Source organism: Ovis aries, chromosome 1 (assembly GCF_016772045.2).
Source record: "Ovis aries strain OAR_USU_Benz2616 breed Rambouillet chromosome 1, ARS-UI_Ramb_v3.0, whole genome shotgun sequence".
NCBI lineage: Eukaryota > Metazoa > Chordata > Mammalia > Artiodactyla > Bovidae > Ovis > Ovis aries.
Window position 1 is genome coordinate 231559701 of NC_056054.1, and position 26146 is coordinate 231585846.

Below are 26146 nucleotides of genomic sequence, written 5' to 3' on the forward strand. Positions count from 1 at the left end.
CTACTGTCTATCTTCATTTATTTATCTTTCTTTCTGACTCAGTTTTCCCCACTTCATGATTTCTACTACCTCAACGCTTGTTTTGAGACTTTGAATCACATCCCTCTGGATCTCTGTTGTTCTCTCCTGCCTGTAACCTACTTTTTGTCTCCATTCAAAGACTCCAAGAGAGGATATGTTTGGGTCCATTGGTTATTGTCTAGTTCTGAGCATTTACTTTGGGCTAAGTTCTCAAACTAGGCCCCCTCATGAGTTCCCTGTGGACCAGGCAACAACCCCTGGTTTAACTAGTCTTGTGCTCCTGAGCATGGCAACCCTTGGCAGGTCCCTGCCATGCTAAAGACTCCACCTGGGAGAGTTCCACCTCATCTCCTTTTAGCAACAATTCTTTCCCAACCAAAACAAAAACAAAGACTAGACTAGGCACAACAGAATGACAGGTCACTGTATACACAGTGTAAAGTACTAAGTAAGTGTAAGGTGCTAAGCGACATGTGAGAAATAAAGTAGGAAAATACTAGGCTACTAAAAAAACATGATCTCATTTAATTAAGACCTAAAGAGAGTGTTATATATTCCAAATGCACCTTAAGAACAAGATAGTTGGGAATCGCAATGGTAGTTCAAAGGAACACAAAGTATAGGAGCTGGAAAGTACATGGCAGGCCGCTTTTCCAGCCCTCTCTTCATAGTTGGAAGAAGCCCATAGAAGTTAACTGCCCACTTAATTAATTCACACAATTGATGGTGGAGCCCTGACACCTGGCCAGTAAACCACCAGTCTATATTTCTGAACTAGTAATGGATTTTTCCTTTCTTAATGATGGAATGGATCACATTTAATGCTCAAAGAACTGTACTGATTGTACCAGTGAATGTGGACAAGGGCAAATAGCAAAGTTGGAACATAGTGGTTTGAAGTATTTATACAAAATAATGTCCGTGTTTTCTACAGGGTATAGAACATAGTGAGATGTAACAGAAAAAGTCCAAAAAGTAAGAGTTTAGAATCTCAGATTCAAGTCTTATTCCTGCCACCATGCAGCTGTGTACATTTGGACTACTATCAACTTTCCAGGCCTCAGGTTCTTCATCTCAGGAAAAATTAGGCCAGACAACCACTCAGACCCCATGTACCCATAACTCCTCCAGCTCTGCCTATTCTGGCAATAACAATACCCACTTTTTAGAATTAAGTTCAGTGGGCCAAGAGTACCCAACCAGATGATTGCCAGTTGACTAAACTAGGATTTAATAAGATGTTATCAGAAGTATCTAAAGGCAAATGGACTATGAAATGTATTTGGCATTTCAAGAAATCTTGGCTTAGATTTGTTACTATTTCCAAAATTTAGGAAAGGCATTTAAAATCCTAACATTTCATAGAGAAAAAAAAGAAAAGGGTTTCTATAGTGTACCATATATGGAGACGCTTAAGTGTGTCTTTATTTCTGGTAAGTTGAAAATGGAAGGGACATGACAATTATCCAGTACACAGAGTGGCATTTTAATATACTGTATCAGTAATAAATTTTGATGAATGTAAAACTAAAACTGGATTATGTAGAGAGAAGGGTCTCCTGCTTGGAAGTTATACTCTGAGTTTGCCAATAAGTCTTTAGACCACTGGCAGTTCCACCATGGATGGTTGTACCTTGAACAAGGCTAAAGGGTGCCACTCACATAGAACCTATGTGGGTAGTGCCCTCTGGAGCTGTACACTGCACAAGTCACAGTGTACTCTGTAGTGACCCTAACCATGGAAACAATAGTGATTTCTTTCAGAATGCCATGTGTGGTAAATGAAACGTAAGCAGTCTGCCTGTCTTACTAGCTCTTCTTGTATTTAGAACAAGCAGATATTCAACACAAAATTATTTCAGCTGGACAAAGAAAACATATTTTTATTTACTTAACCAACTCTCAATCACTATTACATTGAGTTGTAGTAAATACACAGTACCAAGAATAGCCTGGATTTTAATCCCAGCTTTTGCATTTCCTACTACTTCTGTGAGCCTTGGGAATGCTACTTAACCTCTCTATATATCAGTTTCCACATATAACATGAGGATGTTAATAGTACCTGATTGTAGGGTTTTTATAAGAACTGAATTAAACATGTACATATTTCAAAATCCTTAGAACAGTGCCGGGCACATACTAAGCTTTATGTATGAATTTGTTAAATAAGTAAAAAAAATACAAGTACCTGTTTGTTATCATTTCCTGACTATTCCATAGTCTATCTATTAAACAAAATATTATGTTAGTCATAGTACACTTCCAGTTATACATCTGACTCAAATTTTACTGAGACAATAATTAAAGCTAAGAGAAAAATAATATATTGAGAGTTGTTTAAAACCTCTCCTTCTCTAAAATAGACTAGACATGAGAAATAGGAGTTACATTCTTAGCAATAAGGTACTATTTAAGATTTTGAAACAAATTTTAGGCTCAGTATTTGGGACATAAGTTGGATTGTCAGTAAAGCTGAACACCTTCTTACAGGTTTCACTTCTTCTTCCAAAGTCATAAATATAAATTGCTTTCATTACGAGAATATGTAAATTCAAAGAAGTTAATTTGCTCTACTAATTTGAATTTATTACCCAAATAGCATAACAACAATATTAGAAGGAAGGAAATACCATTAACACTTATTCCCTAACACATCAGTTGTGTTTATTTTGCTTTGTTTCTTTCTATACCAAGTGGTTGAGGGAAAAAAGTAAGATGCTTAGTAAGCCTCAGTCATCTGTCCTCTTTCCTTATCCACTGGGAGAAGTTTTCATCCATTCAGTAAATATCTGTTGAACATTTCCTATTGTGCCCAGCACTGTTCCAGGTGCTGGGATATGGTTATGAACAAGACAGCCTAAGGCCCCAGTCCTTAAAGAACTTAATTCTAGTTGGGAATAAATAAGTAAATCAATAAATAAACAACATAATTCCAGACCTTTTGGGTTCAGGGAAGTCCCCTCTGAGGATATTTGAACTGATAGAAGAATGTTAAAGGAGGTATTAATATAAGCCATCCAAACGAGCTGATGCAAAAGCCCTAGCATGGGAGCCAGCTTAACATATTCGGGGAAGCAAAAGGTGGCCAGCGGGAATGGGATTTGTCAGCAGAGGCCCAGGAGATAGGCAGGAGTCAGCTTAATAGGGCCTGTAGGCCATGGTGAGGAGCTTAATATTTTATTCTAAGTGCAACAAGAAGCCTTTGGAAGATTTTAACCAGAGGTAGCACATATCCTATCGTTACTCTTAGGCTACTCTGGTTGTTAAGTGGAGAGTGAATTATGGTGAGGCAAGAGCACAAGATAGACCCATTAGTAGTCTATCCAATCACAGTAGTCAAACCAAGAGAGGACGGTGACTTAGACTCAAATGATGGCAGTGGAAATGGACTAGATGGAAGTAGCACCTACTAACTTCCCAATGGATTAGATGCAGAGAATGAGGGAAAGGGAGAATCTAGAATGATTGAGATCTCAGTTTTGGGGGTTAAGCAATTGGGTATATGATGGGAGTATCTACTTAGACTGAGAAAGAAACATATTTAGTTTGTAATGCCTATTTGGATTTCAACTGGAAATGTCCTCAGTTGGATACACAAGTCTGAAGCTTAGGTAAATTACATATCTGGGAGACATCAACAGATAGTAACATTTAAAGCCATGGAACCAGAAGAAAATGAAGAAGAGAGAATAGAAAATTAGACCCCGGCAACAGTCCAACTTTCAGATTTCAGGCAGAGGGGAAAGAGCCAGCTATAAAAACTGAGACTAGCTCAATGGTTTAGGAAGAAAACCAGGACAATGTGATGTTTCTGAAGTCCAGAGCAGAAAATGAGTCAAAAAGGAGACAGTTCTTATGGATGCAGTTAATAGGTCAAGTAAAGTGAGAGTGAAGACAAATCCATTTGATTTGGCAATGTGGAGACTTCTGGAGATTTTGACAAGATCAGTTTTAGTGGAGTCCTAGAGATTAAAGCTAGACTGGAGTGGTAGAGATTGAATAAATGTAATGCAATTGTAGTAAAAATCTAAATAGAAAATTTCTTTAAAATTGACAAATTGATTCTAAAATGTATATAGAAAAGAAAAGGGCCAAGAATAGCCAAATTACTCATAAAGATCAGTGGGAGATTTTTCATATAAGATACCAAGACTTGTTAAAAATCTAAAATAGTTATGGAACATTGATATACGGACATGCATGGCATTGCATAGTTTCCCTGGTGGCTCAAACAGTATAAGAATCTGCCTGCAATGCAGGAGACCTGGGTTCAATTCTTGGGTTGGGAAGATCCCCTGGAGAAGGGAATTGCAACCCACTCCAGTATTCCTGCCTGGAGAATTCCATGGACAGAGGAGCCTGGCGGTCTATAGTCTATAGGGTTGCAAAGAGTCAGACATTACTGGGAGACTAACACTTTTGCTTTTATCAAGACTTGTTAAAAATCTAAAATAGTTATGGAGCATTCATATATGGACATGCATGGTCAGTTTTCATTCCAGTCCCAAAGAAAGACAATGCCAAAGAATGTCTAAACTACCAAACAATTGCACTCATCTCACACTCTAGCCAAGTAATGCTCAAAATTCTCCAAGCCAGGCTTCAATAGTATGTGAACTGTGAACTTCCAGATGTTCAAGTTGGATTTAGAAAAGGCAGAGGAACCGCAGATCAAATTGCCAACATCCATTGGATCATTGAAAAAGCAAGGGAGTTGTAGAAAGCCATCTACTTCTGTTTTATTGACTGTGCCAAAGCCTTTGATTGTGTGGATCACAACAAACTGGAAAATTCTTAAAGAGATGGGAATACCAGACCACCTAACCTGCCTCTTGAGAAATCTGTATGCAGGTCAGGAAGCAACAGTTAGAACTGGACATAGAACAACAGACTGATTCCAAATAGGGAAAGGAGTATGTCAAGGGTGTATATTGTCACCCTGCTTATTTAACTTATATGCAGAGTACATCATGAGAAATGCTGGGCTGGAGGAAGCACAAGCTGGAATCAAGATTGCCAGATGAAATATCAATAACCTCAAATATGCAGATGACACCATCTCCCTTATGGCAGAAAGCAAGGAAGAACTAAAGAGTCTCTTGATGAAAGGGAAAGAGGAGAGTGAAAAAGTTGGCTTAAAGCTCAACATTCAGAAAACTAAGATCATGGCATCTGGTCCCATCACTTCATGGGAAATAGATGGGGAAATAGTGGAAACAGTGGCTGAATTTATTTTTCTGGGCTCCAAAATCACTGCAGATGGTGATTGCAGCCATGAAATTAAAAGACGCTTGCTCCTTGGAAGAAAAGCTGTGACCAACCTAGACAGCATATTTAAAAGCAGAGACATTACTTTGCCAACAAAGGTCCATCTAGTCAAGGCTATGGTTTTTCCAGTGGTCATGTATGGATGTGAGAGATGGACTATAAAGAAAGCTGAGCACCAAAGAATGACACTTTTGAACTGTGGTGTTGGAGAAGACTCTTGAGAGTCCCTTGGACTGCAAGGAGATCCAACCAGTCCATTCTAAGGAAATCAGTCCTGAATATTCATTGGAAGGACTGATGCTGAAGCTGAAACTCCAATATTTTGGCCACCTGATGTGAAGAACTGACTCATTGGAAAAGACCATGATGCTGGGAAAGATTGAAGGTAGGAGGAGAAGGGGACAACAGAGGATGAGATGGTTGGATGGCATCACCAACTCAATGGACATGAGTTTGAGTAAGCTCCAGGAGTTGGTGATGGACAGGGAGGCCTTGCATGCTGCAGCCCATGGGGTTGCAGAGAGTCAGACACAACTGAGCTACTGAACTGAACTGAACTGATGCATGGCATTGCATGACAAATTATTTAGTCAATGGAATGGCTGGTTATCTATATGGAAAGAGTAAAATTGAATTCCTACCTCACATCATTCTGGTGTATCAGTTACAGGTGGATCAGGGATATAAAGTGAAAGCCAACATTATTTTGTGCTTTAGGAAAAAATTTTTTGAAATTTTATAACCTCAAGGTAGAGAAGAATTTCTTAAGATAAAGTTCTAACCATTAAAGTAATTAATCATAAATTTGCATTAAAATTAAGAACAATTTATTTCTCAAAAGAGACCATTTAGAAAGTGAAAACTCAAATCACAAAGTAGAATAGGGGAAGTTTGCAACAACTACAACCACAATGGATTAGAATCCAGGATATCTCAAGATCTCCTACCAATCAATATCACAAGACAAGTGACTTGGCAGAAAAAGCAAAGAACATATAAAAAAATTTCATAGTAGAAAAATCCTTAATGACAAATTGACATATGGAAAGACAAGTGTAAGTCCGTCAGTCATGTACAACTCTTTGCCACCCCATGGACTGTAGCCCACCAGGTTCCTCTGCCCATGGAATTCTCCAGGCAAAAATACTGAAGTGGGTTGCCATTCCCTTCTCCCAGGGATATTCCTGACCAAGGGATGTAACCCAGGTCTCCTGTATTTTAGACAAGAAAGATATCCTGCCTTTTAAATAAATTTTAAAATGCAAATTAAGATGATAATGAGATAATACTTTATACATCTGCTGAACTGACAAAATTAGGAAGTCAAGCAATACCAGGTATTGAAAAGGAGGCAGTAATCAGAAACTCTTAGAAGTTCTTCTGAGATTTCAAACTGGTAAGACCAACTTGAAAAACTATTAACATTATTTTATAAAATTGAATAATCACATAGCCGAACAATTCCATCCCTGATAATATCCTAATGAAATCAATGGCTTGTTCATTGCCTCACTCTTCATAACAGTACAAATGAGAAACAACACAAACATCTACTGACCAAAAAATGGATTAATAAATTATAGAACATTCTCATAATACATTATGTTTAAGTGTAAATGTTTTACATTTAGAATGAACTGTAGCTACATCTGGAGAAGGCAATGGCACCCCACTCCAGTACTCTTGCCTGGAAAATCCCATGGATGGAGGAGCCTGGTAGGCTGCAGTCCATGGGGTCGCCAAGAGTCGGACACGGCTGAGCGGCTTCACTTTCACGTTTCACTTTCATACACTGGAGAAGGAAATGGAGCCCACTCCAGTGCTCTTGCCTGGAGAATCCCAGGGACGGGGGAGCCTGGTGGGCTGCCATCTATGGGGTCTCACAGAGTTGGACACGACTGAAGTGACTTAGCAGCAGTAGCAGTAGCTACATCAAACAATATGGAAGAATCAAGGTCCATACATAGAGAATGATACTATTTTTTATAACACTCAAAACCAAAAAAAATAATAATAATGCATCATATTTTTTGGTGATTTGTTCTTGTCATTCAGTCACTAAGATATCTGACTGTAACCCCATGGGCTGTAGCGTGCCAGGCTCCTCCGTCTTCCACCATCTCCCAGAGTTTGCTCAAATTGACGTCCTTTGAGTCAGTGTTTGGTGATGACAGTATCCAAAACCCAACTCAAGTTATCATCGCAGACCCATGTCAACACAGGGCTTCTCTGAGGAGCAGACAGTTTGAATAGGTGCAACTGAAGAACTGAGGAATAAACTTTTTGTTCTGTGATTTGTCACAGAAGGTCTTCAGAAAGTTCACACATACACACATGCCCTGCCCTGCCCTGCCCAGGTCTGACCCAGAGGTGAGGGGCAAGGGAGGAACCTAGAGCACTGGAATCTGAATCTGAATTTGTGGGTGGTTCCTCCCTCAGCTGCAGAAGACCTTTTCATCCTGTGGAACAGGAACTTGCTTTATATCCTATCCAATGTATTCCTGCTCTGTGGCTTCTTAGAATAAACTATGGTTTATTGGCTCTTCATAGCCTTTTGTGTGCTTCCCCAGTGGCTCAAATGGTAAAGAATCTGCCTGCAATGCAGAAGACCTGGGTTCAGTCTCTGGGTCAGGAAGATCCCTTGGAGAAGAAAATGGCAACCGACTTCAGCATACTTGCCTGGAGAATTCTGCCGACAGAGGAGCCTGGTGGGCTACAGTCCATGGAGTCACAAAGAGTCAATATCTTCTATTTCAAAAAGCCAAATTTTTGCAGATCAAAAGATCTTACCCTCGGGCTATTTTATCTCCCTCAGTTAGTCAGTCAGTTCAGTAATTCAATCATGTCCGACTCTTTGCAACCCCATGGGCTACAGCACAGCATGCTTCCCTGTCCATCACCAACTCCCGGAGCTTGCTCAAACTCATGTCCATTGAGTCGGTGATGCCATCCAACCTTCTCATTTTCTGTCATCCCCTTCTCCTCCTGCCTTCAATCTTGCCCAGCATCATAGTCTTCCAGTAAGTCAGTTCTTCACATCAGGTGGCCAAAATATTGGAATTTCAGCTTCAGCATCAGTCCTTCCAATGAATATTTCAGGACTTTTTCCTTTAGGATTGGTTTCATATCTTTGTAATCCAAGGGACTCTCAAGAATCTTCTCCAACACCAGTTCAAAAGCATCAGTTCTTCTGCGCTTAGCTTTCTTTATGGTCCAACTCTCACATCTGTACATTACTACTGGAAAAACCATAGCTTTGACTAGATGGACCTTATCTCCCTAGGTAATTAAAAAACTGTTTTGAAATTAAAAAACCTAGGCAGTGACCTCTTTGTTCTCTGCTGTATCAAATACTCCTCCTTTCCTAGAACAATAAGCCTAGATTCAAGGTATACTTTTAATGGCAATGAGGGTGAGAAAAACATAAACTACTGAAAAATTCAAGAGATATTAAAAATAATATTTTCCTTTGCTTCTTAGCATAGGATTCCCTGCCCTTCAGAACAAGATCCCTTTCTATCATTCCAGTTGCTCTGCCTGATACTCTATCAATGCATTTTGCATTCAAGCTACAACTGATTTCATACTTGTTATTCCCAAAGCACAGAGCACTTTGATGGCATCATGCCTTTGCACATGTGGTTTCCTTTTGCCTGAAATACCTTCCTTTTAAGCCTGCCTCCTCATTTTATAAGATACACTCCGGAGATTAAGCTATTTTCTGTCAGTGCCAAACCCACCTTTCTCAGGTTAGAGCTGTGCAAACCAGCTTCCTTTTTAGCCATCAGAATTCCTGTTGGTTTCTGTCAATAGAGGGCACTAAAGGAAGACAGGGAGATAGGAAGGCATGAGGAAGTTGAAGGGACTAGTTCCTTCCTATTTGCTTGCTGTTTCTGTAAAGTCACCCAGCAGTGACCTTTATTTTGACAACAGCAGTTGTTTCCATCCCTAGAAGAACCAGCTTCATCCTACCTTCCTCAGAAACACCAGCACCAGCCAGTCATATCTCCTCCTCCAAGGCCTGCATCCCACCTGTGCATAGTATTTCATTCAGCTTCTAAATTCTAATAACTCTGATCTCTTCCCTTGGTTTGCTCAGACCTAGGAGGTGGTAGTTGCTTCCTGAAGTTGTTGTCTGTATGAAACCTCAGTGTTCCCTTTTTGCATTTTCAGTTCTCCAAGACCTGACTAACTAATTTCTAATATTAAATTTTCTCTGTTGGAATTCTTAATGTGCTTTTGTTTCCGTGACTGATTCTTGTTCTTTAAGTGAAAGCAGAATATGCCACCTCAAAATATGCCATTTTGACATAAGTATTATTTAGAGCCGAAGGAAACTGAGAAGAAATAGATACAAGAAAAGCCCTGTGCCCTCTCCCTATTTGCCTAAAAGACATAAATTTGTAAAGGTGTTCCCCATTCCCTTCTCTATCAGGAAGAAGTAATTACCCCAGAGATATCTACTTCACAGACCTTACTGGTTAGCCTTTATGTTCCATTAATTCCTCCATATATTTACCTTCCGCAATTTACTGCCCTAGAAACTCAAAGTCTTTTCCCTTTGTCTAGTCACTTTTCTAAAAAAAAAAAAAAATCTATTATTTTTTTGGCAAGATGCTATGAAGCACAAGTTCTAAACACCCCTTTGAGTTATTCATCACTGACTGCCCCCATGTATGTGTGCAATGCATGCACTGATAGATTTTTGCTTGTTTTTCTCTTGTTAAGCTGTTCTTTTGTCAGCCTAGTTTGCAGAGTCTCAGCCAATAAATCTTGGATGGGAAGAAAGAAAAGATTTTCCTTCCCTACATAGGACTACCTGGACCATTCATGCACTCCCTCCTCATCAGAGTGTTTGTTTTTGTGCTTCCCCACTACCTTTCAGATGACTCCTTTGAACTGCTTATCAAAATATGTTATAATGACTTTCTTATATGAATGTCCCATTCCTGGGTTAGTCTCTCAGAAGTAGAGATTTTTGTCTTATTCATCTTTATGATACCTGTGCCTGTCACAGTAAATATACACTCAGTAACTTGTCCTTGAATTAACAAATGAACAATCAAATGATTGCATGAATACTATAATAGTGATGCATTTTATCCTGCTAAAACTACAATGACATCTCTTTATCTATAGAATAAATCCCAAAGCATCCCTCAATCTGGCCCTTTCCTCTTCAGGTTTATCTCCATCCCACCCTTTTATTTCAGCCACATTGTATGGCTCTCAGCTCTCAGAACATCCCTCCAGGCCTCCATCCTCACTGTCCTTTTGTTGTCAGAAAAATGGGGTGTGAGAGGATAGTCATGTTCCAGGTCTCCAGTGAATCCCTATCACTGGCCGCCAAGTGAGGATCCTTGGCTTTGCACAGGAAAGAATTCAAAAGCAAGCCATAGTAAAGTGAAAGCTGGTTTTTTTTAGAGAGATACACACTCTAGGAACAGAATGTGGCCCATCTCAGGAGGCGAGAGTGGCCCTGGGAGGTACATATTCCATAGACAGATTGCAGTCCATCTCAAAAGATGAGAGGACCCTGAGGTGAGTGGGTGGTTAGTTTCTATGGACTGGATAACTTCGTAGGCTAAAGTAAAGACTGGGAGGAGCATTCTAACTACTTTGGAGAAGAGGTGGGGATTCCCAGGGTTTGGGGCACCACCCACTTTTTGGCCTTGCAAGGTCAACCTTGGAGCTGTCATGGCATCTGTGGGTATGACATTTAGCATATGCTAATGTATTACAATGAGTGTATAATGAGGCTCAAGGTCTGCTGGGAGTCTAATCTTTCACCATCTTGGGCCTTGTATATTCTAACTGGTTTTTGTTGTATCCTGTTGTTCTTAATGGTTGTGTCATTCTTTTAATGTTCGTGCCCTGCCGCCTTCCTTTCTGTCTCACTTTATTCCTAAAATGCTTTGTTTATGTCGACTTCCTTACTACCCTGCAAGCTATTTGTGGTATTCCTTTATTTTCACTGTCTAGGAGAGTCCTGGGATATAGTAACTACTCAATGTATAATTATTAAATAAGCATTTCCATACTACTGTAGTTTCCATGATAATTTTTGGTCTTTGCACAATACTTTATGTAGGTTATGTGCCACAATTTACTTAATCACTACCTTATTATTGGATATGAAGATTTCTTCCAGGTTCACTATTATAATCAATGTAGTAGAGTATTTTTTGTGCAAACAGGTTGTTTTCTCATAAAGAGAGTTATTGTTGTTGTTGTTTTTTTTTCTTTTTCTTACAAGAAGGGTAGAATATGAGTTAGTGGGGAAAAAAAGAGGAGTTTCATTTTTCCCAGTTGGTGTCAATGATGGTAGGCCATTGATGGTAGGTTAGAGGATAATTAGGCTTCCCTGGTGGCTCATATGGTAAAGAATTTGCCTGCAATACAAGAGACCAAGTTTGTTCCCTGGGTCGGGAAGATCCCCAGGAGAAGGGAATGGTTACCTACTCTAGTATTCTTGTCTGGAGAATTCCATGGACAGAGGAGCCTGGTGGGCTAGAGTCAATGGGGTTGCAAAGAATCAAACACGATTGAGCAACTAACACACTTAGAGGATGATTGAAAGGGGTCCTCATGTGTTTGGAAGACCAATGAAATAATTTGATTCAAGAGTTAAAATAGTTTCCTCGGTTCAGTTCAATTTAGTCTCTCAGTCGTGTCCGACTCTTTGTGACCCCATGAATCGCAGTACGCCAGGCCTCCCTGTCCATCACTAACTCCCGGAGTTCACTCAAACTCATGTCCATCGAGTCGGTGATGCCATTCAGCCATCTCAGCCTCTGTCGTCTCCTTCTCCTGCCCCCAATCCCTCGCAGCATCAGAGTCTTTTCCAATGAGTCAGCTCTTCTCATGAGGTGGCCAAAGTACTGGAGCTTCAGCTTTAGCATCAGTCCTTTCAAAGAACACTCAGGACTGATCTCCTTTAGAACGGACTGGTTGGATCTCCTTGCAGTCCAAGGGACTCTCAAGAGTCTTCTCCAACACCGCAGTTCAAAAGCATCAATTCTTCAGCACTCAGCTTTCTTCACAGTCCAACTCTCACATCCATACATGACCACTGGAAAAACCATAGCCTTGACTAGACAGACCTTTGTTGGCAAAGTAATGTCTCTGCTTTTGAATATACTATCTAGGTTGGTCATAACTTTCTTTCCAAGGAGTAAGCATTTCTTAATTTCATGGCTGCAATCACCATCTGCAGTGATTTTGGAACCCCCCCAAAAAAAGTCTGACACTGTTTCCACTGTTTCCTCATCTATTTCCCATGAAGTGATGGGACCAGATGCCATGATCTTCGTTTTCTGAATGTTGAGCTTTAAGCCAACTTTTTTCACTCTCCTCTTTCACTTTCATTAAGAGGCTTTTAGTTCCTCTTCACTTTCTGCCATAAGGGTGGTGTCATCTGCATATCTGAGGTTATTGATATTTCTCTCAGCAATCTTGATTCCAGCTTGTGCTTCTTCCAGCCCAGCATTTCTCATGATGTACTCTGCATATAAGTTAAATAAACAAGGTGACCATATACAGCCTTGACGTACTTCTTTTCCTATTTGGAACCAGTCTGTTGTTTCATGTCCAGTTCTAACTGTTGCTTCCTGACCTGCATATAGGTTTCTCAAGAGGCAGCTTCCAAATCAAGATACTCACGTCCAAGTATTCTAGACCAAGTATGTCTACATGCCTGAATCCTCATTGTCTCCAGCTTCTCTTTGAGCACACAGAAGCAGAAAGAAATTAGGTGGCATTTGACCTTAGAAATGGGGTGGTTGGAGTTTGAGGAACAGGATAATATATAATTAGTTAGTTAATAGAAATGAAAATCATCTGAAATCACCCTCTTTTAATCATACCAAAGTTTGATTTCACTCTATTTGGAAACCTCCAAAATATAAAGGAATCTCTTAATACATAAAACAGAAACACTCATGAAAATTTGTCTAAATAGAAGTTCCCTCTATTGAACTCTCTTTTCCTAAATAGTTTTCATTTTGTAATTGGAGATGTGTTTCCAACATAAAATGAAGTCTAGCCTGCATTCTTTCCTAAGCTGTTTTCTGACCACTATAGTTTCAAACAGGTTTAGAATTGCCAAGTTAAAGAAGAGAGAGATAGACAGAGGAGAGTGATGCAAGCCTAAAACTGACTTGACTTCTAGCTTTGGGACATAAAGCTTCATGGACCTGTGGCCTCATCCATAAATTGAGTAGAAGATCCCCAAAGCTCTTTCTAACTCTGGCTTTCCAAGACCTTAGATGTTTTAGTCCTGATATGTGCAGAGACCTCAGTGAAGCTCAAATTAGCTTTTGTCTTCCCTAAGTTTCAAGAACACAGAGCACAACCCAATTCCCTTGCAGGTATAAGGCATCTTGCATCCCCCTGTCCAGATTTTTTTTTTAAAAAAGGCAAAAAAAAGCTCAAAGAATTAACTGTTCCTGACACCTCAGGAAATGTGTGTCTACTTTATTCATTATGATTTGTATGTTCTCCTTCCTCCAGATCTTTATGGAACCTGACTTGAACTCCTTTTGCATTCTTTGTTGACAGAGAGTCCTGAAATAAATCTCTTACAATCTGCAAAAGACATTGTTGCCCAATTTAGCTGAACCTAATCAGGAGAAATCTAATCAAACTGAATGGCTTTTCCTTGCAATTTATCAAGACTGTTTTTAATTTTATATTGCTATTGTTGTTGTTTTTAGCCCAGAGTTAAAGTATTCATAAGATTTGGAGAAATCACCCTGGGCCTACCACATGCCCTGGGCTTTGTTTGCAGATAATGAAAGGACTGCTGTCTTCTCTGCCCCTTCAGGTTTACCCACGATTTGTCAGAAGAAAAGGCATTCATACAGCTCCATGTTTCTTTTTTTTTTTCAGTTCCTCCAATTTCCTCTCCAAAAGCACATGCAGCTGTTTATAAAATGCCTCTATTTAGAAGTCCTCTTTAGGAGGCAAAAGGAAATCTTAGGCTTCTTTCAGACAATGTTTTGTGAATGAGGCTGAGAATAAATAATATATTACTGTTTTTAAGGAGAAAATTAATTGCTGCCACCCCTACCAAGAGGAATCAGTATCCTCACCATGGACCTCTGCTTAGGAAAAGTGGCATTAACCAGCCGTCTCATCAGATTGGGGGCCAGGACTGCCATGCTCCAGGTTTAACTAGCTGGGAGGGACTGTTTTCAAGGGGAATGGAGGTCATTAAACAGGGCAGCCCTTATTTGGCTATCTCAGCATTCTGAAGTGATGCTAGACATGGAAAGTGATGAAAATCAAACAGGAATGTTCAATAAGGGCAACTGGTCACTGTTAGGAAAGCAGATTTCCCCTGTACTATTCCTCTTTGTTTGAATTCAAGCAGTGAACATTGCAAAGTCCAACTAATGTGATAAATGATCCAGTAAGTCATGACACAGTGCAATATATATATTTTAAATACAAACCAGAATTTGTCATTTAGTTTGAATGTTGCTTAAAATTAGAACTATTCTTTTGTCACAATTATAGCCTCAGTTTACTAAAGGGCAGTATTTCAGTTCCTTGTCTTCATAAGCAAGCAATTGCATATTCAGCAGTCAATAAACTCTTTTTTTTTTAACTTTTTTTTTTTGGCAAAGCAATGTCTCTGCTTTTATTTTTTATTTATTTTTAAAAATTTTTATTTTTACTTTATTTTACTTTACAATACTGTATTGGTTTTGCCATACATTGACATGAATCCACCACGGGTGTACATGCGATCCCAAACATGAACCCCCCTCCCACCTCCCTCCCCACAACATCCCTCTGGGTCATCCCAGTGCACCAGCCCCAAGCATGCTGTATCCTGCAGCAGTCAATAAACTCTTATTGAACACCTACTGTGTGCTAGTCTGATTCTGATTCAGAACCTTGATTCTTGTCCCATGTCACCACATTATTTTTAATGCAAAAATTAAAACTAATATGTTATACTTTAAGGTCTTTTCCTGTTTTTCTGTAGGCTGGCAGAGAGAAAATTGTCCAGGCAACTTCTACTACTACTGAGATCTGAAAATACAGTCCTAAAAAGAAAAAAAGTTCACTGCCCATGTGGAGGTGTCTTTCTTTCTCCAGAGAGAAGCAGATGGGTAAGTAAATAATTGAAAAATAATTATAAATAATTGTAAATTTTCAGTAATTAAAAAAAACTAAAACAGGAGCTTTTGATAGAGACTGGCAAAGTAAGGGATATCTCCTCTAAGGTGATTGTGGAAGACTCATTCAGGAGGTCTCGTATGATCTTGGGCTTCCCTGATGGCTCAGTGGTAAAAGAACCTGCTTACAGTGCAGGAGATGTGTGTAGGAGATGCAGATTCAATCCCTGGGTCAGGAAGACCCCCTGGAGAAGGAAATGGCAACCCACTCCAGTATTCTTGCCTGGGAAGTCCCATGGACAGAGGAACCTGGCAGGTTACAGTCCATGGGGTCACAAAAGAGTCAGACACAACCTAGCAATTAAACAGCAACAACATACGATCTTAGACCTGAATTATGAGGAAGGCCCCAGTCATGGAAAATCTGGAGAAAGAACCTGGGGAGCATTCAGGGAAAGCCCCAAGGGGGTTCCTTGGTGTAGTCAAGGAATAAGAAGGACAAGTTGCTTGCAGGGCTATGAGTTAGAAGAGATCTACGAGATGAGGTCACAGAGGTGGGAAGGAGCTGGATAATACAAGTCCTGTCAGTTCAGTTCAGTCCAGTCGCTCAGTCATGTCTGACTCTTTGCGACCCCATGAATCGCAGCACACCAGGCCTCCCTGTCCCTTACCAACTCCCGGAGTTCACTCAGACTCGCATCCATTGAGTCAGTGATGCCATCCAGCCATCTCATCCTCTGTCGTCTCCTTCTCCCCCTGCCCCCAATCCCTCCCAGCATCAGTCTTTTCCAAGAGTCAACTCTTCGCATGAGGTGGCCAAAGTACTGGAGCTTCAGCTTTAGCATCATTCCTTCCAAAGAAATCCCAGGGTTGATCTCCTTCAGAATGGACTGGTTGGATCTCCTGTAGACTATGGTAAAGTACAACTGGATAACTTTGAAAGACTGCAGGGTATCAATATTATTTGTGCTTTAAATTTATCATTCTGGCCGATTTATGGAAAACAGGTGGAAGCAAGAATGCCAGCTTAAAGTAATTGTGATAAGCAATTAGCAGCTTGATATTGTCAGAGAAAGGAAATAGAGTGGATGGATTTGAGATGTTTTAGAAGCAGAACCTCTAAACTTGCTGAATAATTAGATATGGAGGTGAGGAAAAGGTAGGAAACCAGGAAAAATGTTAAGGTTTGAACAACAGAGAATGACAGTGTCATGAGATGGAGAATTGAATTCACGGAGGAAAAGATTTGATGTGAAGGTAGGAATGGAGAATTCTTTGCAGCCTGTTACATGGGAGATTTCTTTTGGACATCTGACTGGAGATATGAAGACTGGAGAAATAAAGTAGGTACAGTTGGTTTGTAAAAGATGTTGTAAAACTATGGGAGGAGAGAAAAGTAGGAAGCCCAGGACTGGGCCATGAGGCACTCCAACATTAGAAGTTCAGGACAGAGTGACAAGGAAATAAGCGTAGTACTTAATATACTATAAATGGAGGCCAAATGCTGGATATAAAATGCATTAGAGGAAGAATCAAAGGTGTCATAAACATGCTGAAAACTGCAGCACTCGGGCATGTTAACTTCCTGCTGTGGTGAAAATAAAGATGAAATTCATTTCATCTGAGTTAGCAAATATCATGGAAAAATACATGATCTTTATTCCATGAGGGTATTTATAACACGTGACTGTCTCTGCATCACTGCCACCCTTGTAAACAGTTCTTCAGGTGCCGTGATTTGTCTCAGATAGGGGTGCTCTGTGTCCTGGGATGAGTTTGGGGAAAGCTATAGCACACCTGTGTTTATTCATGATTTGGAGAGTCCTATTTGGTAATACTGAGTCATTTCCCCAGTGCTTCAAGAAATTAGATAGGGTGGGAATCGTACTTATATGTGTAAAATCTCTGGATTAGTTCTACAGGACTGATGGTCCAGTCTAGTCAGTTCTTAGAAACCAAACCCTTCAGGTCTTCTACAGGGACAGCTCTCATGTTAATATGAAACATGAGGCATGCCTACACTAATCAAGACAGAGTCCAGTGGCCCAGGCAGTGACCAGGGGCTTTGGAACCAGGCCATCTGTCTTCAAACCCCAGCTCTGCCATTTTCAGGCTACGTGTCCTAAGACAAGTTACCCAAGTTCTCCAAGTCTCAGTTTCCTCATCTATTAATGATGACGATACTTCACAAGCTTGCTATGAGCTTTAATGAGATACCATGTGCTGAGTGACTAACCCCGTGCCTCGATGAGTTGCTAGGAGACCCTCAAAAAATCTTGGTCTCGTCTCTCTTCATTCCAGTAACACACTCTAACCCACTAAAACCCCAGGTAATTCTAATTCTGGCCCCATTCACTACATTACTTTTTGAATGTAGAAATTAAAACTAAAATGTTATACTCATAGGTCACTTCCTGAATCAGTGATCCTTTTTGTGAGCTGGCAGAGAGGAAATTGTCTAGGCAACTTCTACTGTTGTTACAGTATGAGAAAAATTCTCATTCAGGGAGCAGCACTGTTTCTCAGCCTGGTTAATTTCCTCAGCATTGGGACAGTGCTGAAACTTCCTATTTAAATTCTAGAATTTGAATTTAGTATCTAAACCCAGTAATAACAGAAAAACTTCAGAGCAACTGCTTGCCAGATTTCTCTATGGTACACGGTTCAATAAATCTGTCATAGAACCATTGCCATTTTTTCTCATTTGTTAATTCAACTAGTATATACAAAGGCCCTACTAGGTGCCCAACACAAGGTAGACATGGGAGTGACCATGATGAGTAAGGTGGACACAGTCCCTGCACTCACTCTTGCACAGGCCAAGGTTAGACAGCCTGTTCCACTGGCAGAGAAGTGATGTCCCTCCCCTGCTCCATTCACAAGAGGTCATTCACTTACTTGCAAATGCAACTTGTTTAAAATTCCTGGAATTGTTGGGAAACAGGAACTAAAGGTTATTGCCATCTTTTCCCAGACAGCTTTCTCTTTAATTGAGGAATAGGATCTACTTCTTTGTGTGTATATTTTTAATTATAAAAATAGCACATACTTGCTTTAAAATGTGTTAATTTCCCCTAAAGTGGGAAGCTTCTTCTCCTTGCCAGAAGAGAAGCAATTAGAATTCGGTATCTACACTTCTCAGACTTTTTTCTAAGAAGATACGAATGCATATCTGTGTATACCCACTCCCATGTCCCATAGATACCCAGTGTTTTGTCTGCTTTGTTTTTAACAAATATCATACTGTTCTGTAACTTGACTTTTTTTACTTTGCAGTGTGTCATGGACATATTTCAGCATATTAATCTAACTGCATTTTTAGTGTGCTACACAATAGTTATAGGATTAATCAATCATACTTGTTTTTTAACCACCTTCTATCGCTAGAACTTCTAGTTGTTTCCAATTTCTTGATATTAGGGACAATTACTTAGTAAATGTTCTTGTACATATATGTTTTCTCATTTGTATGGCTTATCTGGACTAGAATCCTTTAAGTGAAATTGCTAGGTCAAAGGAGTTGTGCCTTTTAAACTTTGAAAATGTAAAATTGCCTTCAAGAAAGATGACACCCAATTTAGTTTCCTGTCAACACCATGTGAAAATACTCACTTCCTCCCTCTCTGAATATTATCATTCTTAAGTTTGCCAGTCTGATGGGAAAAATGGAATTACATTCTAATTTGCAAACTTTTGGTTTCTACTCTGACATGTAAAAAGCTTGGAAAACACCATTTTCTTACAAGGAAAATCTGGACAAGCTGAAAATCAATGACTTTTCTTAGGTCCATCGCAGAATTTAAGTTTCAAGGTAAACCACACCCTTGAAATCTGGAGAGACAGGTGCATCCAGAGAGAGACAACAGAAGTCAGTGGACCAATAAGGGTGTGACCGCTTAATTTAACTAGTAATTGTGACGAATTGCTGGAGGCAGAGTATGGACTAGTGTGACTGAGAAACACCTGGGGCCCCAATCGTCAGAAGGCCCCCCAGTTTTGAAGTGTTTCTTCCTCTAGGAACCCCACCACATTCTTATGGTGAGGATCTGAGGAAAACCTTCTCCTTCCTCCTGAGATAGGAAGGCAGAGGGAGGAGATGGGAAGAATAGCAAAGATATAACCCTCCTGGATCCTTCTCCATAGTAAAGTCTCACTCTCCAGGGACAATACTGAAACTGTATCCCACTTGGAGGTGGGCACTTCCACCATAGCCATGCCCTAGCCTTCCTGTCTCAACTAAAACAACCTCCCAAAATATAGTTAATAGGACACTGGGAATGGAGTATGGGAGAAAGTCCTATACTTAGTGAAGAGGGAGAGAAACACTTCTAAGACACAGGCCTGCCAAAGATGAACTTAATCAGTTTATAAAAACTTCCCTTCCCCTATACCTTACTGCCATTCCAATAAGCCTTCAATGGATTACAGCTGAAAGATCTGCAAAGTCCCGTGGCTTTCCGAGTGGAAGTACAAAGGGAAGACTGAAGCCAAGAGAGCACAGAAAAATAAGAACACCAGAGGAATTTGAACCCTGTGGAACTTTTACAACAAACATGAAACATAGTCCAGCTCCAAGCCAGATTAACATAAATCCTTACTCTAAAGCCTAATTACCTCACCACCTACTACAACATATCAGGTTTTCAACCAAAAAAATTACAAGGCATACTAAAAGATAAGAAAAAAACAGTCTGAAGACACAAAGCAAGCCCCAGAACCAGATTCAGATATAATACAGATGTTGGAATTATCAGACAAGGAATTAAAATAACTATGATTAATATGTTAAAAGCACTAATAAAATGAAATAGAAAATCAGTAACATCAGCAGAAAGATGGAAACTGTAAGAATCAGAAGGAAGTACTAGAAATGAAAAACTGTAATGGAAATGAAGACTTTCTTCAGTAGGCTCATCTGCTGGACACAGTGAGGAAAAAGAATGAATTTGAAGTAGCCCAATAGAAACTTCAAAAATAGAAACTCAAAGAGAAAAAAGAATTAAAAAAAAAATAACATTCAAAAATACAGAGTAAAGTAAGTTAGAAAAAGAAAGACAGATGTTGTATATTAATGCATGCATATGGAATCTAGAAAGATGGTACTGATAAACCTATTTGCAGGGTAGCAGTGGGCTTCCCTCATAGCTCAGTTGGTAAAGAATCCGTCTGCAATGCAGGAGACCCCAGTTCAATTCCTGGGTCAAGAAGATCCGCTGGAGAGGGGATAAGCTACCCACTCCAGTATTCTCGAGCTTCCCTTGTGGCTCAGCTGGTAAAGAATCCACCTGCAATGCGGGAGATCTGGATTCAATCCCTGGGTTGGGAAGATTCCCCTGGAGAAGGGAAAGGCTACCCACTCCAGTATTCTGGCCTGGAGAATTCCAAGAACTGTACAGTCCATGGGGTCACAAAGAGTTGGACATGACTGAGCAACTTCCACTTCCATTTGATACTCAGATGTAGAGAACAGACTTGTGGACACTAGGGGAAGAAGGTGGGACAAATTGAAAGAATAGCATAGAAACATACATTCAGTCAGTTCAGTCGCTCAGTCGTGTCCGACTCTTTGTGATCCCATGGACTGCAGCATGCCAGGCCTCCCTGACCATCACCAATTCCCAGAGCTTACTCAAACTCATGTCCATTGAGTCAGTGGTGCCATCCAACCATCTCATCCTCTGCTGGCCCCTTCTCCTTCTGCCTTCAGTCTTTCCCAGCATCAGGGTCTTTTCCAGTGAGTCAGCTCTTCGCATCAGGTGGCCAAAGTATTGGAGTTTCAGCTTCAGCATCAGTCCTTCCAATGAACATTCAGGACTGATTTCCTTTAGGATGGACTGGTTGGTTCTCCTTGCAGTCCAAGGGACACTCATGAGCCTTCTCCAACACTACAGTTCAAAAGCATCAATTCTTCTGCACTCAGCTTTCTTTATAGTCCAACTCTCACATCCATACACAACTACATATACATTACCATGTGTAAAATACATGGCAAGTGGGAATTTGTTGTGTGACATGGGCTTTCCAGGTGGTGCTAGTGGTAAAGAACCCCCCTGTCAGTGCAGGAAACATTAAGAAATGTGGGTTTGATCCCTGGGTCAGGAAGTTCCCCTAGAGGAGGGCATGGTAACTGATTCCAGTATTCTTGCCTAGGGAATCCCATGGACAGAGGAACCTGGTGGGCTACAGTCATGGAGTTGCAAAGAGTTGGACATGACTGAAGTGACTTACACACACAGACCCACACACACAGGGGCCTCAAACCAGTGCTCTGTGACAACCTAGAGGGGTGGGATGGGGGGGAGATGGGAGAAGGAAGGAGGGGATATATGTATAACTGTGGCTCATTCATGTTGATACATGGCAGAGGCCAATAAAATATTGTAAAGCAATTATTCCCCAATAAAAAAAGAAGGAAAAAAAAATGGTGAGACAATATCAAAAGGGCCAACATGTGTGTGATTGGAATGCTGGAAGGAGAAGGGAACAGAGCGTAAAAAAGATTTGAAATAATAATGTCTGAGAATTTTCCAAAATCAGTTATAGATAGCAACCCTCCACAGATACCAAACAAGATAAAAGAAAAATTCAAAACCTAGGCATTTTGTTTCCCATCTCTTTTATTACAAGTGGAGTTTGGAATCCTGACAATTTGTCTTTTTTTCTGTTAATTAACTGCTCATATTGTTTGACTATTATAGATTTACAGGAATATTTTATATATTATGTATAGTAATCCTTTGTTATGTACATGGCAGATATTTCTCCCACAACTTTGTCTATGAAGTCTTTAACCATACTCTAATATTGAAAATATGTTTGATCAATTTTGTCAACCTTTTTTCCTTAATTTCTAGTTTTTATATGCTTAGAGATGCTCTTTAACATCCCCAAATTATAAAAAAAAAACACTTCTTTTTTTCTTTGAATACTTTTTTATATTCAGTGCATAGCTCTCTAATGTATATGGAATTCATTATTGCATATGTTATGAGGTAAAGATATACTTTACTATTTTCTAATTGAATAGCAATTTTCTAATATCAATTACCAAATAGTCTATTTTTCCCTCCATTAAAATTCCACCTTTATTATTAAAAGATATATATTGAAAGTTCTATCCTTCATCTACCTATTTATGACAAACTATTTGGACCTTCAATTCCATTTTAGGGAACTACTGATTTATTTCCATGCTAAAAATCACTTTTTATAATTACTATAGCTTTATATTATACTTACATGCTGTATTTGGTTGAAGCATGTCAGTCATTTTTCCTTGTTCTGCTTTTTCAGCTCTCTTTGCTATTTTTACCCATTTGCCATTTAGAATGAGCATGTCATTTAATTTTTTTTAATAAAAAGATCATTTATTTGGCTGTGCTGGGTCTCAGCTGCAGCACGTGAGATCTTCAGTCTCTGTTGGGGCATGCAGGATCTTTAGTTGTGGCATGTGAACTCTTAGTTGCAGCATGTGAGACCTAGTTCCTTGACCAGGAATCAAATCAAGGAATCCCTGCATCCAGAGCATAGAGTCTTAGCCACTGGACCATCAGGGAAGCTCCATTTCATTTTAAATAATGCTAGTGGAATTTTGATTGGAGTTGATTAAATTTAGATGTTAATTTAGGAAAAAATCAACAGCTTTATAATCTGGAGTCTCTCCATCCAATAACATGGGCGTTTCTGCCATTATTCAGCTCTTTCTTTATATCCTCTTGGGTAAAGTTTTATAGTTTTCTTCATATGGGTCTTGTATACTTCTTGTACTGCTATTGTAATTGCAATTCTTTTAATTATAGTAAAGCTTTTTGGTTTTTTGTATATCAATATAATATCTGGTCACAGTAGTAAATTTTAACTCTTGTTAGTTCTGATTTTTTTCCAATTAATTATCTTGGATTTCCTAAGTAGCTTTTTATAATTACAAATGACAACTTTTCTTTTTATTTCTACCACTTACTTCTATTAATAATATATTTTTTCTTACCTTATTACAATTTCCCAATACATTATTAACTAGTAATAATTATATGTACCCTTTCAAAAATTAATGGGGTTGCTTCTAATGTTTCACTCTTATGGATAATATTTATTATTTCTGATATCAAATAAAAAGTTTTCCTTCTAGTTTTGTCTTGCTAATAATTTTCAAAAGGTCCAGGCATTCATTTTTGATATATGTTGAAGCATCTATTAAGATGATCATGTGGATTTTTTCTTTTAACCTATATATGTAATGGGTTACTTTAACAGATTTCCTAACATTTATTAAATTTATTTTTGCATTCTTATGTTAACACTAGTTGGTTACAGTATTTTATTTCTGCAATGCATTTTGATTTGCTATTATTTTAAGATTTTTTTTATATTTGATACTTGAGTTGTATTGATGTAGTCATTTCTTTTTCTTCTTTATTTTTTTAAATTGAAGTGTAGTTGACTTACAATATTGTGTTAGTTTCAAGTGTACAGCAAAGTGATTCAGTTATATATATATATATTCTCTATATATTATATATTCTATATATTTAATATATTCCATTTCAGATTCATTTCTCTTATAGGTTATTACAAAATACTGAGTATAGTTCTCTGTGCTATACAGTAGGTCTTTGTTGGTTATCTATTTTATATTATAGTAGTGAGTTTACATTAATCCCAAATTCCTAATTTATCCCTCCTCCATCTTCTTTGGTAATCATAAATCTGTTTTCTATGTCTGTGGATCTATTTCTGTTTCATATATAAGTTCATATGTATAATTTTTTTAGATTCCATATATAAGCAATATTGTGATATTTATCTTTGTCTGGCTTACTTCACTTCATATAATTTCTAGGTCCATCTATGTTGCTGCAAATGACATTATTTCAATCTTTTTTTCCTATTTCATTCTTTCATTATGATCACGAGAATAATATTCCTTTGTATATATTACCACATCTTCTTTATCTATTCCTCTGACAAAGTACATTTGGCTATTTACAATAGCTTGCATGTCTTGGCTATTGTAAATAGTGCTGCAGTGAATATTGGGGTGCATGTATGTTTTTGAATTATGGTTTTCTCCAGATAAGTGCCTAGTAGTGGCATTGTAGGATCATTCTTTGAGTTTTACTTGTAGGTCTACTTTTAGCTTTTTAAGGAACAGCAATATTGTTCTGCATAGTGACTGTGCCAATTTACAGTCCCACCAAGAGTTTAGGAGGGTTCCTTTTTCTCCACACCATCTTCATCATTTGTTATTTGTAGACTTTTTGATGATTGGAACTCTGGCTGGTGTGAGGTGATACCTCACTCTATCTTTCTTTCTTTTTTTTTTTTTTTAAACTGGTATATGTTTTGTGCTAAGCTTAAATATCAGCGTTATATTGTCCTTATTCATTAGATGGGATGTTTTCTTGCTTTGTCTCTGCTCTATAACAATTTAAATAGCTAAGGAATTATCTGTTCCTTGAGGAAATAGACTCTCGGAAACTGGTATACTTATTATATATACTTATACCAGTATATACTTACACCAGCTTTAGGAGAAGGCAATGGCACCCCACTCCAGTACTCTTGCCTGGAAAATCCTATGGACGGAGGAGCCTGGTAGGCTGCCGTCCATGGGGTCGCCAAGAGTCGGACACGGCTGAGCAACTTCACTTTCACCTTTCACTTTCATGCACTAGAGAAGGAAATGGCAATTCACTCCAGTGTTCTTGCCTGGAGAATCCCAGGGACGGGGGAGCCTGGTGGGCTGCCATCTATGGGGTCGCACAGAGTCGGACATGACTGAAGTGACTTAGCAGCAGTAGCAGCAGCATACCAGTTTTATCTTGTATAACTTTCAAGACTTTCTCACTGTTCTCCCTGTTCTGAGTCTGCTAATGGTACCCTTTCCAGTTTCTTAGTTCTGCTGTTGATTATTCTGACTTTTCATATTTCTTGTGTCATTTCAATGAGATTTTGGGTAGGGTATTTAGTCAAATGTCTTGAAAGACTTTCCATCTTTTTGTATACTCTCAACTAGAGCAAATAATATAGAAATTACCATATCCTGAAGGCTTGCTAGAACTTGCCAGTGAACCACCTGAACCTGGGCCACCTCTTCATCTATGATTTATTCCAGTGTACTTCTTCCAGAACTCAGAAAAAGTCAGTCTGTCTGCAGGACTTGAGATTCACCTTTGGACATTGTCATTCAGGAGGACACACTGGTCTCACATATTCTACCCTTGGGAAAAAGTTTTGTTTTGTTCCCATTACAGCAAACCCAGCCATAGCTTCTTATGTATCTAGAATGGCAAAATCAGTCAGCTATTTTTCTATCTTAAGTGTTCCCTCTTGGTTCCACACTGCATTTTTAACCAATATAAACAAAATATGGAGTGTAATTTTTTAAAATATATCAAATATTTGAAGTGAGTATTGTCCTGATAAGTTAGATTACCAGATATACAAGCTGCACAGTTAGTCACTGGTAGTTCTTGAAAGCAGAGAAGGCAATGGCACCCCACTCCAGTACTCTTGCCTGGAAAATCCCTTGGACGGAGGAGCCTGGAAGGCTGCAGTCCATGGGGTCGCTAAGAGTCGGACACGACTGAGCGACTTCACTTTCACCTTTCACTTTCATGCGCTGGAGAAGGAAATGGCAACCCACTCCAGTGTTCTTGCCAGGAGAATCCCAGGGCTGGGGGAGCCTGGTGGGCTGCCATCTATGGGGTCACATAGAGTCGGACATC

General features: G+C 39.2%; 1 long non-coding RNA gene across 3 annotated transcripts in view; it reads left to right on the forward strand.

The window, feature by feature from the left end:
- LOC105603748 (uncharacterized) overlaps nucleotides 1-26146 on the forward strand; it is a 79815-nt gene that overhangs the window by 26854 nt on the left and 26815 nt on the right. For all 3 annotated transcript variants that reach the window (XR_003586293.3, XR_009595202.1, XR_009595197.1), the window contains exon 3: nucleotides 15287-15413. This is a non-coding gene — a long non-coding RNA (uncharacterized LOC105603748). The remainder of the gene's footprint in view (nucleotides 1-15286; nucleotides 15414-26146) is intronic.